Raw genomic sequence first — 15,035 nt, 5'->3', positions numbered from 1 at the left:
ACCCGATCGAAGGTAGAGTTGAATATCTGTTTGTGGAAGTCGTAGATCCTAGTTTCAAGTCAAAAGTGTTAAGCTGTTGTATTTATAGACCCCATCGAATGACCGAATATATTGATCTCTTAGAGTTTGTATCGGGCAAATCTGTGGCGTACGAAAACGTAATCCTGGTTGGAGATCTTAACAGCAACATGATCAGAGAACAAAGTGTACAAAATGACTTTAACTCTCTTGGCCTAAACTTGGTAAACTGTCAACTACCTACGCATTTCACAAGTACCTGTAGCTCTTTGTTAGATGTTTTCCTTGTTAGTGAGCCGTCAAAAATCCTTCTCCATGACCAGTTGTGTTGGCCAGCGTTCTCTAAACATGACATGATATTTATGACATATGATTTTATTTCTGACTATTCAACACGATTTTTTAACTATCGGGACTATAAATCAATAAATTTCAACAACCTACTAACTGATTTTGACAATTATGACTGGACAAACATTTACGACTTGACTTCGCCACAGGAACAACTTCGATTATTTAACTCCAATATTCGACATTTGTTCCATTAAGAACAAAAACACAATAACCTGCAGTACAGCCATGGTTTAACTTGGAAATTAAAAAACAAATTCGCCTGCGGGATAATGCAACAATCGCTGGAAAAGGTATAAAACTGAAAGCCTGCGCATCATTTATTAACGACTGAGAAACTTAGTCACAAACTTGATCTCTTCTTCCAAACGTAAATATTATAATAATAAATTCGCCAATGCAATGTACGTCCATGTGATGTCCTTGAATGTATACTTAAAGCAAAATCAAATGCAGAAGGTCTAGATAATGTTAGCCCCAAATTAATAAAAATGTTGCTCCCAAAACTAATCTGTTATATTACCCATATTTTTAATACAGTTTTTACCACGTCAATGTTTCCTGATTGCTGGAAAATTGCTAAAATTTTGCCCTTCCCGAAATCAACAAATGAATTTAGACCAATTTCCATCTTGCCTTTCCTTGCAAAGTCCTTTGAGCAATAAGTTGCCCTGCAGATGCAAACTTACTTGGAGAACAATTATCTTCTAGATTGCAAGAAATGTCGTTTCAAAAAGCACAGAAGTTGTACAACTGCCATTTTAAAGATATCCGAAGACATTCGCCAAAAAATTGAAGACAGCAAAGTAACCCTCCTAACACTTCTTGACTTTAGCAAAGCATTTGACTCGATAAACCACGAAATACTCTGCACAAAGATTCGCACACTGTACAATTTCTCTTCAAGTGCAATAAACCTCATCCGAACATATCTCACGTATGTATGTGATGTGCACCTTTATGCAGATGATGTCCAGATGATGTTTTAGCCGTCCCCTAAGTCAAATTAGTGAGTGTATTAGAATTAGCAAAAAATAAATGATTGGGCTGATGCGAACGGGTTAAGACTCAATCCATCCAAATCAAAATGCATACTTACTCATAAAAATTAATTGACTTTAGCTGTCTTCCAAAGATTGAGGTAAATAATGTTGAAATAGAATTTTTTAAACGGGTCACAAATCTGGGAATAGAATTTTATTCCACATTAACGTGGGATGACCATGTCAACAAAGCCACAGGAACAGCATATGTCATGCTCATGTAGCTATCCCTATCCAAAAACCTTATTCCACAGAATATCAGGATGCTTGTAGCGAAAACCTGCATTATTCCAAATTTGTTTTACGGTATTGAAGTATTTCGATCCTGCGACGCCATTAGCATGCGAAGACTAAAAGTTGCCTTCAACTCAATTGCGCGATATGTTTTTAATTTAAGCCGCAGGGAGCACATAACACGCCACTCAAATAAGATATTTTAACTAAGCTTTGAGTCATGGATAAGGAAAAAACCCTCTTATTTCTGCATAAACTCCTGACTAAAAAAGAGCCGCAGTACTTAATTGAACATGTGCAACTGGCTTTGTCAGCTAGAACAAACAACATTTTCTGCAAAAGATTAAAATTGGCGATAAAGGAAGAACACTTTTTTATACAGGCTGTTCGCTATTGGAATAACCTCCCAAACAATATAAAAAAGTATAAGAAACGAAACGCACTTTAAAAACGAATTTTTGTTTCAAATTTAACTCATTTCTTTATGTTACTCATGTCAGCAAAACCTATTTAATCTGTATATGGTAAAATTAGTATTGTTGTTGTAACGTAATGTAATGTAATTGTACTTCTAGTATTTAAGTTTTATTGTACGAATCACAAAGTATTTAAGTTATAATGTAACAATCACAAAGTGACCGATGGATCTAAAAAGAATTAGTCTTATATCGTCGGGATACCAAAACAAGAAAATTATATTAAAAAAAGAAAAACAAAATGATAGCAAAAAACAAAAACGTAAAAAAGAACAAAATAACTCAAAGTGTTAAATTAAAAAAAAAATAAAAACTAATGATAGCACAAAACAAAAACGTATACAAAATCAAAAGCAATGAAAGAAATGAAAATAATAATTTATTTATTCCGCAGAATATTAAGTTTGTTTTTATTTTTAAGTCTATCCGGAATAGTCATCCACTTACAGTGTTTGTAAATTAAGTCTATAATTAATCTCATCATATTTTATCATTTTCATAAAACCATGATGTATATTCGCTCTCTCGCGTACAGCAACAACATTAATCTATTATAAATTGTTTTACATGTTCCCGTTTTTTTTTTATTTTTAAACATATTTTCAAAAAAGAAAGGAAGCAAACTTCGGCAAGCCGAAGTTCATATACCCTTGCAGGTATTGCAACAAAATCACATTCTTGACAACTTTAATATTATGATTGACTTGCGTGTATGTTTAAAAACATTAAAGCTATGATGATTTGCAGATCAATTATATGATAGTTTTTTTTTAATACTTTTATTGTTTCCATAGTCGTCCGATTTTTATGAAATTTAAATCGTAATTCTGAAATATTTAACCATTACTATATATCAAAGAACTAAAAAAATAAATGAAAAAACAGCAAACTTAAAATTTTTTTTATTTATTTTTCCGATTGTTCCTTTGGGTGCTATATGCTGTAGTCGTTTAATTTTGATGAAATTTAAAGCGTAATTTTGAAATATTTAACCATTACTATATGTCGAAGAACTTAAAAAAAATTGAGAAACAGCAAAGTTATATATTTTTATCATTTATTTTTCCGATTGTTCCTATGGGAGTTATATTCTATAATCGTCCGATCCGGCTCGTTTCGACTTATATACTACCTGCAATAGGAAGACAACTTTTGGGAAAGTTTCATGCAGATAGCTTTAAAACTGAGGGATTAGTTTGCGTAGAAACGGACGGACAGACGGACGGACATGGCTAGATCGACTCCTCTAGTGATGCTGATTAAGAATATATGTAGGGTCGAAACGTCTCCTTTACTGCGTTGCAAACTTCTGACTGAAATTATAATACCCTCTGCAAGGGTATAACAATTTTATATGTATCAACACATATCGTCGAAATATGTTTAGTTTTCCGTTACAACTTCTAAGCCTTAACTATTCCGAAAACTGCCTCTGCCGTTTGACGTAAGCCATCAATACAATATATGGTATTTCCCTGCGTTTTGACGTTAGCCAAATATATTTTCGTTCAACTTTTCTTGTCATACAATACGCTGCTATTTAGACAATCAAAAGCGGAAGTTGATTTTGAAACTTCTAATGGAATTCTTTTAAATTGGCCATTTTGACAGCATGCTCTTACAGAGGCAGCGACGGTGTGAAATAAATTATGCGTTGCCAAACAAACTCTCATCTGCTGAATACAAGTTGGGTAAACGGGACTCATTGATAACTTAATCATTCTTGATTTCAATTACTACATAGGGTCTTTAATACTGGTTATCTAATTTATGACCTGTTTTGTTTTTTAATAAAACCTTATCTCCTACTTTTAATTTAAAATCTTTAGTATGCTTGTCATATATATATATGTGTTTGCTGTTTTTTATTTTGTTCATTCATTGATCGTGCTCTTTTATATGCATTCTGGAGTCTAAACTTTGATTCCTTGGCATAATCATCTATATTATATAGAGGTGTAATATTGTCATTAGTGTTAAATAAAATGTTTAATTTAGGAGTTTTACTAAACACAAGCTCATATGGACAGTAGTCATGTATCATAGAGGGTGTAGTGTTAAAACAATATGAAAAGTAAATAAGCCAAACATCCCAATCTGTTTTGTCGGACAAGATGTATGATCTAACGTATTCGTTAAATGTTCTTTGGCTTCTTTTGATTGTACCTAAAGTCTGGAGATGGTGTGCGGTAGAAGTTATGTTTATAATGTTTAGGTATTTACATAAATCATTGATTACTGAATTCTTATATTCGGTTCCCATGTCCGTAATAATTGTATTCATTGGACCGTACTTTAGAATAAAGGATTCAAATATAGCTTTTGCTACAATTTTTGCACTTTTATTTGGTACTGGAATGTTGACAAGATATTTTGTTAAGTCACAAATTAAGGTGACTGAGTATTCGTTACCTTGCTCTGATTTAGGTAATGGACCGATCGTATCTACTAACACTCTATGAAATGCTTTAAGAGGTGTTTCCGTAAAAGTTAAGCGTGTTTTTGTGAGCTTTGTTGTCTTGGCCTGTTGGTATTGAATACATTTTTTCACGTGGTTTGCAACTTTACGTGTCATGTTTTCCAATAATAATGTCTTTTTATTTTTGCTAGCGATTTTGTTATTCCTGTATGTCCACCTTGTATTGGATCATTGTGTAGTCTAGACAGTATAGCTTCTTTTTCTTCTTTGTTATATATTGTGGTCACCGACTTGAGTAGCGCTACTCTTAAATTCATTAATATTTTATTGCCCATATTTTTGAATATATCTATTGAAATAATTTCAAAGATTTTTTCGCTCAGTGTAATCTTAAGTTGGTTAATCTAATTTATACCAGCTGTTTTTTCCAGCCTTTGGAAAAATTGATCTAAATCGAATATTCCATTGGTATATAAATCATCAACTTTTATTCTTGCATGTATATTTTTTCCTTTTTTAAGGGAACAATTTGTTGCTGTTAAATGCAAGGTCACGAATGACGTCAAATATTTTTGGCTTAGAAGCTGTCGGTTGCTTTTGCAAATCCGAATCTGATTTTGAAACTGCGCAGTTTTGGTTTTTCTGTCTATTTTGTAATCTCGCAGTGACTTGTAATATATTTGCCGTAATATTTTGAAGATCTTTAATTGTTATTCTCGAGAGGGCGTCTGCCACGAAGTTATCTTTTCCCTTTAGATACTCAACTGTGAAATCATATTCTTCTATTTAGAGCCGCATACGTGTGAGTTTTGAACTAGGATTGATCATTGAAAATAAGTATGTTAGTGGTCTGTGATCAGTTTTAACTGTAATGTAGTAAGCTCACATATAGGGTACACACTGTACCGCTTATATCACTGTAACATTGTAGCATTTGTTTATGTCCGAATATTCCCAGCACTTCAAGTGCAAAGCAATTCGACCCACACAACAATGTTATGCACATCCTAAATGCTGAGTCGACATGTCTGCATGCGCGGCCGACCATTCGGTTACCATGTAAGCATAACACTCTCTCTCTCATGCGCGGGCCGCTGCTTGCGTCGCCCAGATACACTTACGCATACATTAACATATATATTCAGATACATAAGCGTTGGCCGCGGCGCTGCTCGTGCAGCTATACGCATTGTAAGCCAAGCCAACATTATTCTTAAGTGAGCTTTCTAAAAATGAGTCCCGATCTAAACGGACGAAATAATAAAGCCCAATATATATAATAACATTACAGTGCACTCTTTTCTTGTGTTTATAAAATAAAGTCTAATATACATACAACCAACATTACATGGCGACCGTGACATGTGCGCGAGCAGGAAGTGAGACGGTTTAATTGTTGTCTCTGCGCGCTGTGTAATTTTCGTTATTTTGGCCCGAAAATGAGTAAATCGGCGAGCTTGGCTAATTAGGGCCAGTGCTTAACAAGTGTGGCCGTCCAATGTGGACGATGCAAGCCGATCCCTAATCCTCGGCTGTCCGAAATTAGGTTTTCCAGAGCCACCCTCGAAAATCGTCAATCGAAATCTCCAGCAGGAAAAAAAAAAAAACAGTAATTAGCCTGTGCGATTACCAGCACCGGCGCCGCCTGAGCCCAAAAGGCTCGGATTACAGAAACAAAAAAAAATCAACACAAAAAAAAAAGGGAAGGAAGAAAAAATAAAGAAAATTGACCAGGACATGTGTGGAAGGAATGGCAAATCCTTCTGCACCAACGATGGAAACTGAAGTGTGGTAGGCAGACCGCCGGCTACACCAACGAAGGAAACATGTGAGTGCGGAAGGCAGTCCGCCCTCTGCACCGTCGTGGGAGGCACCTGCTCCTGTTGAGCAAAGGGACGCACCAACCTTACGAGAGGCCCTAGAATTGTGTCCCGACGATGGACCTCGCCCCTCACAATAGCTGACTACAGGGCTCGACAGGAGTCCAGCAAACCCATCCACAAAAGAAAAAGAAGTGGAAAATGGGTAAAACTCCTGCAACAGAGACGATTACTGAAGGACTACAGGGATATAGCAACGATCCCGCAGGAGAAGGAAGCACACGCACAAAATATTAAAGAACTGGACAAAATACTTTGTAAACGAGCAAAGTAACGCAACAAGGGCTGCATTTATGCCAATGCCTAAGTTGTCTTTAATTATAAACTTCTAAACCCGAGCCGATGCGCGAAAGCGCTGCTCGAAAAATACTAACCACTGTTAGGCTATATACTAACAACATATAACTGATATTGGTTTATATAGAGCAAAATATTGTAAATCAGTTATATGAATATTAACACAAAATTTTTTTTTTTCTTTCAGTTTTCAATTTTAATAAAATGAAATTTATGCGATTATATCAGAAGACAATAATTTAATCAATCAGTTTTGAATAACTAAATTCCTACATTTTTGTTTGATGACGTTATTTTGCTGAGTGCTCCTCAGACTTTAAAAGCTAGACATGAATATTTACGTATATCCATATAAAATCTCTTCATATGAGTGAATAACAATAGAATAGATAAAGTCTCTGACGAATATCATAGTAATTATAATAATACCTATATATTAGAAGTATATCTACCCAAAATGGGAATCGTAGACGTTAAGTCAGTGGACTCCACTGCTAACGTTATTAATAAAGTAGAACCAAACAATATTGACCTATATTGGGTACATATACTCTTATAATAATCATTGTCATCTTGAGTGCAAATATTGTTACCAAAATATACAAATTGCACAATAAATGTTTAAAGAAGAAGTATTTAACTAGAGCACACAATCTAGATAAGATATAAAAAAAAAAATTATTTTTTTCAAAAGATTAGAGTGTTCAATTTAATTTCAATTTAATACCCCCTATTAAAAAAAAAAAAAAAATTTTTAATTATTTTTTTGTTTAAATTATGACATTTAACACGATAGAATTGGATAGCTGTCTTGAGGATATAATTACTAAAGATCCAGAATTTAGAATGCGTGCATTAAACATTCTCCATTGCCATAAAAACTTCATTACAATCACTGATTTCGAATATAACTATATGGAAAAGTACAATTTGGAATTAGCCTTTTGTTTGCTTACAATCAAAAAATAAAGGGTTTAATCCTAAATACTTTGCCATACGTCTCAGTAAAAGAGATCGTGGATTACAATTCTATACTAGGTGAAACCACGATCCTTATGGTAAAATTACATAGATAATACTGCCATGGAATGGAACGATTTGTATGCGAAATTGAACAAAATAAAAACAGAGTTCGATAAATCCTACAAATCCCTTAGTCAGAACAGACCAATTCAGGGAGCACAATAAAAAAACACGCAGAAATAGTAGTAAATTGTTTTAACGAGGCGCGCATTATTAATACATGGGCAACGAGGAAAACTAAATGACGACCATTGGTCAAGGGTATCACAATTTTTGCAAAGGCTCAGAGAAAACCTAATATCGATAAAAGAAAAATTCAATTTAGATATCTCTGTTACCTACCATTCTTAATACCGCAATAACAGTTGAAACCGATGAAGAATCAACATTGGAAGAGTCAACTGGTGTAGATCAAACGGAGCAAGAAAATTTTAACGCGGAAATTAAGGAAGAAGATTTAAATAATCTTACTATCCCAGCCGTTTTATAATCAAACGCAGGTAATAAAACAGATTCAGACTCAGACTCAAGCGCAAACATAACTAAGAACAATAACTTCGAAATGGCGCAAACAAATATCGAAGCTTATACCAGTTTTCGATTGTAAAGCAGAAAACTTAACCAGTTTCATTGATGCATTGCATATTATAGAGTCAATAAAAGGCGAACACGAAAGCCTAGCTGTCTCTATAATAAAGACAAAACTAAAGGGCGTAGCAAGAAATCTAATTGGAAACGAAACAACGGTAGGTGATGTAATTGCCAAGTTAAAAAGCAACGTCAAAGGCGAAACTGTAGAGGTATTGTCAGCAAAGCTAATGAATCTACAGCAACGAAATAAAACAGCTAATCAATACACATCAGAAATTGAGCAGATGACGAAGGCTTAAGAAAGTGCATACATGTGGGGTGTCTGCTTTAAGGAGCAAGCATGCCATACGTTTACCCTAGACAACAACCTTTAAGCTGAACGAGAACTACGAATGATGTGCGATCCAAAAGTAAAGACGAAAGACGAGAAGACTACAAACTGAAATTAAAGACGAACGACGAGGATGAGCAAAAAGCGAGAGTTGGCTTTATGCAGACGACGAGAAGACGGAGAGTTGAGTTCGAGCCTTTGACGAGAGTGGTTCCAAGACGATAACCAAGGACGTGAAGACGAGAGAGCTTGTTCGATTTAAATTTTGCTGAAGTGTATTTCTATTTCTAATACTTAATAATTAATCAATAAACAAAAATAAACTAAAATCCCACATACATAACAGACGGTTTAACACTAGAACTAGCAAGAAGTTATTCCACACAGCACGCAGTAAAAGCAATGACTAAAAACTGCACGATTGATAAGGTAAAACTTATCATGCAAGCCGGCAACTCCAACACAATGAACGAAGCAGTTTCAAAATTCGTAAACAGTTGCACAGAAGCAACTGGACAACCAAATTCGGTCCTCTACTACAACAATTATACACAGCGCGGCGGAAACCGCGGACGTGGAAGTTATAGAGGTAATTTTCGTGGTCGTGGTAACAATAATGGTTACTACAACAATACCAACCAAAACAATGGTCGCGGCATCTGCAGAGGAAACTCAAGGGGCCGTGGCAACTCGAGCGGAAGCTACAATAACAACAATACAAGCAATGTAAGAGTAGCCAATGACACGTCGGGAAACTCCGAACCCCCTTTAAATGTACTATTAATCTCAGTCCGAATATATTCGTCTCATTCACCCATGTGGCTACCGGAAAAGAACTTGTCTTTTTGGTAGACACAGGTGTCGAAATCTCTATAGTAAAAGAAAATGCAGATATATTTCAAAACGTACAAAATAATAACATAATAGATATACGGGGAATAAATCCAAAGGCTTAACATCAATTGAAATACAGACTACCAAGTACATAATTCCACACGATTTTCATATCGTAGACTTACACTTAGCCGTCCCTTGTGATGGCATTGATTTTATTAAAAAGTACAACTGTCAATTAGATTTTCAGCCATCTGAAGATTGGCTTATAATAAGACCAAACAATTTAAAATTTCCAATTTATGTTCCAATAGAATACAAATCTGGCAATAACTCAATTCTTCTGCCAGCAAGATCACAAGTCATTAGAAAAATAAAATTAAATTCAAAAGAGGACAGTGTATTAATTCCAACTCAAGAAATTGAGCACGGAATTTATATAGCAAGTACAATAGCTACAACACAAAATGCCTTCATAAGACTACTGAATACAACAAACGAAGATAAAGTGGTCAGTGCGGACAATTTAGAATATGACTCACTGTTGAACTATGATGTAGTCGAAGGAAACAAAGAAAATAGAGAAAATTCTGTATTATCCCAATTATCATAAAATTTTCCCCCACAATTCAAATTCCAACTCACAAATTTATGTAAAAAATATAATGACATATTCGGATTAGAATCCGAACCAATTAGCACAAATAATTTCTACAAACAAAAACTGAGATTGAAAGATGATGAACCCGTTTACATAAAAAACTATAGAAGCCCACATGGTCAGGTGAACGAAATTCAAAAGCAAGTCGGAAAATTAATCACCGACGGGATAGTCGAACCTTCAGTATCGGAATACAATAGCCCATTATTGCTTGTCCCTAAAAAAAAGTGGCGATTAGTAATTGACTATCGTCAGATTAATAAAAAATTACTGTCCGATAAATTTCCACTCCCTAGAATTGATGATATTTTAGACCAACTAGGTCGAGCACAATACTTTTCATGTCTTGATTTAATGTCAGGATTTCACCAAATAGAACTTGAAAAAAGCTCAAGGGATATCACTTCGTTTTCAACGAGCAATGGCTCGTATCGATTCACACGATTACCTTTTGGCTTAAAAATAGCGCCAAATTCATTTCAGAGAATGATGACTATTGCATTCTCTGGACTTGAGCCTTCACAAGCATTCCTTTATATGGATGACTTAATAGTTATAGGTTGCTCCGAAAAACATATGCTTAAAACTTAACAGACGTTTTTGAGAAATGTAGGAAATACAACCTAAAGTTACATCCACAAAAATGTTCATTCTTTATGCATAAGGTGACTTTTCTAGGTCATAAGTGCACAGATAAAGGAATACTTCCAGATGACAAGAAATATGATGTCATACTGAATTATCCAGTCCCACACGATGCACACAGCGCAAGACGTTTTGTAGCATTCTGCAATACTACAGAAGATTCATAAAAAATTTCGCCCATTATTCACGGCACATAACACGATTATGTAAAAAGAATGTTCCTTTTGAATGGACAGCTGAATGCCAAAACGCATTCGAATAACAAAACTTATGGAACCTACTTTGCTACAATATCCAGATTTTAGTAAAGAATTTTGTATAATTACTGATGCAAGTAAGCAAGCATGTGGAGCGGTTTTAACTCAAAACCATAACGGACTCCAACTCCCCATTGCATATGCATCAAGAGCTTTTACCAAGGGAGAAAGTAATAAGTGTACTACCGAGCAGGAACTAGCTGCAATACATTGGGCAATATTACATTTTCGACCATACATTTATGGCAAACATTTCATTATCAAAACCGATCACAGACCGTTAACATACTTGTTCTCAATGACTAACCCAAGTTCCAAACTGACACGTATTAGGCTAGAATTAGAAGAATACAACTTCACAGTTGAATATTTAAAGGGAAAAGACAATTACGTAGCTGATGCGTTATCAAGAATAACCATCAAAGAACTACAAAATATAACCGGAAATATACATAAAGTCACTACAAGATATTAAAGTAGACAGAAATCCTGCGCAGGAGAAAAAGAAATAGACTTGCCTAGGCAATCTATAGAAAAAGCTTCAAAGCCCAACGTATACGGAGTCATAAACAATGACGAAGTACGTAAAGTAGTGACCTTGCACGTAAAAAATATTCTATGTTTATTTAAACATGAAAAAAAAGTTACTGCAAGATATGATGTTAGCGATTTATATACCAATGGAGTCCTTGACTTAGGTCAGTTTTTCCAAAGGCTTGAGAAGCAAGCCGGTATACATCAAATCAGCCAACTCAAAGTGGCACCGTGGGAAAATATCTTTGAATACGTTTCAATAGATAATTTCAAGGAAATGGGCAATAAAACATTAAAATCATTGAGAGTAGCGCTACTCAACCCGGTGACCCTAATAAATTCTGAAAAAGAAAAAGAAGCAATTATGTCTACATACCATGATGAACCAATTCAAGGAGGTCATACTGGCATTTCTAAAAACTTGGCCAAGGTCAAAAGACATTACTTTTGGAAAGGAATGACTCGATATATTACAGAGTACGTACGAAAATGTCTAAAATGTCAAAAAGCGAAAATAATCACACATACGAAGACCCCATTAACCATTATGGAAACACCACAAACAGCTTTCGACAGGGTAATCGTGGACACGATCGGTCCACTACCTAAGTCTGAACAAGGGAATGAATACGCAGTTACTTTAATCTGTGATTTAACAAAATACCTTGTAGCAATACCAATTCAAAACAAAAGTGCAAAAACAATAGCAAAAGCTATGTTCGAAGATTTTATTCTGAAGTACGGTCCAATGAAGACGTTAATTACGGACATGGGAACGGAATATAAAAATTCAATAATTGAAGATTTATGTAAAAATTTAAATATCAAAAACATAAATTCTACTGCACACCATCACCAGACTGTCGGAACAGTGGAGCGAAGCCACAGAACACTTAACGAGTTCATACGCTCATACATCTCAGTTGATAAAACAGATGTATGGCTACAATACTTTGTATACTGCTTTAACACAACCCCCTCTATGGCACATAATTATTGTCCATACGAACTAGTTTTTGGGAAAACTCAAAATTTACCAAAACATTTCAGTAGCATAGATAGAATAGAACCATTATATAATATAGAAGACTATGCTAAGGAATCTAAATTTAGATTAGAATAGGCATATAAAAGAGCCAGAATAATGCTAGAAACTAATAAACAAAAAGATAGATACGACAAAAATAGCTTAGACTTTGAATTAAAAATAGGAGACCAGGTTTTATTTAAAAATGAAACTGGCCATAAGCTAGACTAAACATTCAGGACCATATATATCATAGTAAAGAAGATAGAATCCAATAATAATATAACTATTTAAAATGCAAAAAACAAAACACAGACAGTTCATAAAGATAGATAAAAAATTGTTATAGAATAGATTTTGTAGGATGGCCATTCATAAGAAAAAAAATAAAATAACATAAAAATTTTATTTCAAAAAAAAAATTTTATTACTTTACTATAATAAAAATATAGGAATACAAATACACAAAAAAATTTTTATAATAAATAATAAGAAACAGTCGCATAAATTTTCAAAGTTTCAACTTCACTAAGTTTTAACAAAAAAAAAAACAATAATAATAATAACAAAAAAAAAAGAAAAAAAAAAGTTTTACTAATTTGCTAATTTTTATAAACATACATGTATATATATATACTTAACACAATAATTAACAAATAACTCCATAGATTACGTTATTTTTCAAAAGTAGGGAGATGTAGTATGCTCACATATAGGGTACACACTATACCGCTTATATCACTGTAACATTGTAGCATTTGTTTATGTCCGAATATTCCCAGCACTTCAAGTGCAAAGCAATTCGACCCACACAACAATGTTATGCACATCCTAAATGCTGAGTCGGCATGTCTGCATGCGTGGCCGACCATTCGGTTACCATGTGAGCATAACACTCTCTCTCTCTCATGCGCGGCCGCTGCTTGCGTCGCGCAAATACACTTACGCATACATAAACATATATATTCAGATACATAAGCGACGGCCGCGGCGCTGCTCGTGCAGCTATATGAATTGTAAGCCAAGCCAACATTATTCTTAAGTGAGCATTCTAAAAATGAGTCCCGATCTAAACGGACGGAATAATAAAGCCCAATATATATAATAACATTACAGTGTACTCTTTTCTTGTGTTTATAAAATAAAGTCTAATATACATACAACCAACATTACAGTAAAATGATTCCCATAAATATATGGTCGAAAATGTGTAATTGCCCAATGAATTGCTGCTAGTTCCTGTTCTGTACTGATTTTTTCTGCTTTTGTAAATTAATGTGATACATATGCTATCGGGAGTTGGAGTCCGATATGGTTTTGAGTTAATACCGCTCCACATGTTCGTTTACTTGCATCCGTTATTATACAAAATTATTTAAGGAAATCGGGGTATTGTAACAGAGTAGGTTCTATAGATTTATCTTTTAAATATTGGAATAGAACATTCTTTTTGCATTATCTAGTTATGTGCCTTGAATAGTAGGCGAAGTTTTTAATGAAACGTCTATAATAATTGCAAAATGCTATAAGTCTTCTAGCGCCATCTGGATCATGTGGGACTGGAAAGTTTTTTTATGACATCATATTTCATTTTTATGGATGTAGTTTTAAGTTGTATTTTCTGAATGCTTCGAAGATATCTTTTACGTTGCTAAGCATATGTTTTTCGGAACATCCAATGACTATTAAATCATCCATATAAAGGAATGCTTGAGAAGCTTCAAGTCCAGAAAATGCAATAGTCATCATTCTCTGAAATGAATTTGGGGCTATTTTAAACCGAAAGGTAATCGCGTGAAACGATATGAGCCATTAATCGTTGAAAACAACGATGTTTCTTGAATTTTCTTCTAGTTTGATTTGATGGAAACCTGACATTAAGTCAAGGCATGAAAATACTTTGCTCCAAAATGTCATCAATTCTTGGTAGTGGAAATTTATCAGACAGAAGTTTTTTGTTGATTTGGCGATAGTCAATTACTAGTCGCCATTTCTTTCGTTTGAACCCTGATGGTTCAATTATATTGTCTTTAATTAATTTTCCTACTTGTTTTTGAATTTCCTCTACTTGTGATGGTATTGGCAATGTAAATAACAGGTTGAATCTCCTGATTTGGTATTATTAAAGTATCAGTATCGGACATTATTTCTATTTTTCGTACTACTTGAGATCTGGCTGGTAGGAGAATTGTGTTATTACCCAAAGTGTATGTTATTGGAACATAAATGTGAATGTCTATATTATTTGGTCTTACTATAAACCAATCCTCTGTAGGGTTAAGATCTTTTTGACAGTTTAATTCTTTTATTAAATCGATTCCTATTATTCCATCACATGGAATCGCAAAATCTTGATTTACTATATGAAAATTATATGGAATTATATATTTGTCTGTTTGGAGCTCTATTGGACA

Source organism: Drosophila gunungcola, unplaced genomic scaffold (assembly GCF_025200985.1).
Source record: "Drosophila gunungcola strain Sukarami unplaced genomic scaffold, Dgunungcola_SK_2 000101F, whole genome shotgun sequence".
Taxonomy (NCBI): domain Eukaryota; kingdom Metazoa; phylum Arthropoda; class Insecta; order Diptera; family Drosophilidae; genus Drosophila; species Drosophila gunungcola.
The sequence above is the reverse complement of the archived record's forward strand: the minus strand, read 5'-3'. Positions refer to the sequence as shown.